This window comes from Plectropomus leopardus, unplaced genomic scaffold (genome assembly GCF_008729295.1).
Source record: "Plectropomus leopardus isolate mb unplaced genomic scaffold, YSFRI_Pleo_2.0 unplaced_scaffold17142, whole genome shotgun sequence".
Lineage (NCBI taxonomy): Eukaryota > Metazoa > Chordata > Actinopteri > Perciformes > Serranidae > Plectropomus > Plectropomus leopardus.
The window spans coordinates 1-1,145 of NW_024618435.1; the positions used below are offsets into that span (position 1 = coordinate 1).

The following is a 1,145-nucleotide window of genomic DNA, read 5'->3' on the forward strand; positions in this document are numbered from 1 at the left end:
TTATAAGAAGCATTAAGTATCCAGACTTCCTTATAATACATCCGACTCGAGGTCTGCGGTCGTCATACTCCCATAATGCATAGCGCGTGTGTGGCAGTCACATAACAGCTATTTATCGCCACAGTTTTCGTGGTGCAGTTATTGGGGTCTTTATCATTTATATATCCGGATTTCAAATAATCATGGGTTTTTGAAAAAAAAAAGTGTCTTTATTTGGGTGAATTCTGTGCTTAGTACTATTAATATTCTAGACTGGAAACATTAGTAGTGTAAATTGTCAGTGTACTGCTGCTTGTGCGGATATTTCATAATTTATTAATGGGAGATACGACACAAAGACTACTCAAAATATAGTGCATTGACTTTATAATTGCTACTAAAAGTAATTTAAAAATACTTTTAACTCAGACCAATCCATGCTTAAAGGTTTATGTTTTCTTTCTTTTCACATGCATGTTGTCTGATTGCAGTCTGTAGTCTGAGCTGGTAGGGGGAAAAGTTTCATTGTTTATTGGAAAGAGTGTGAAGTTATATTTGTGAATTGAATACACTGTTCCCAAACATTTCGATAACGCTTCAATTTAACTTGAACCGTAACTGAGAATCGTGTGGCGGCGAATCACCTCGGCCACTTCCGCTGTTCAGAGTCAGTACACTCTTGTTTCTCTTCAGATCGTATAAATCTTTCGCCTTTTACTAAAGATTTCCGTGGAGCGGAACAATAAGAGTTTTAACTAATTTTTTGATGCCCTGCTTATTGCGGGGCTGCCTTATCTTTGTGAAAAATAATATTAAAATCTGTTACTGACGTTATGTAAAAGGCTATTGTCATGGGCGCGAACAGTTAATAATACGGAGATGCAGCGGTCGTGTACATCTGTATTTCTTAAGTAGTGCCTTGATAAATTGGTGTTATTCCAGAAGAAAAAGCGTCTTGTTCTACAGAGAATAAATGTCTCCTCTCTGCTCCAGGGTGTAAGCTTAACTGGTGTTTTGTTGAATCCGAATAGCCACGGTGTTGGCAGTGACATATGTTTAGTCAAAAGTTTTAGGCTCGTGACCGTTTCTATAATTGGTTCGTGTTGTTAAGGCTGTGGACACTCTGTCATTGCTCAGGGGTCCATGTTTATGTGATTAGGATTAAT

At 37.7% G+C, this 1,145-nt stretch overlaps 1 non-coding gene across 1 annotated transcript; it reads left to right on the forward strand.

Moving 5' to 3' along the window:
* Positions 1-652: 652 nt before the first annotated feature.
* On the forward strand, positions 653-767 carry LOC121964775. Its single transcript, XR_006107409.1, has one exon. It is a non-coding gene; the product is annotated as a U5 spliceosomal RNA (small nuclear RNA).
* The last annotated feature ends 378 nt before the right edge of the window (positions 768-1,145 follow it).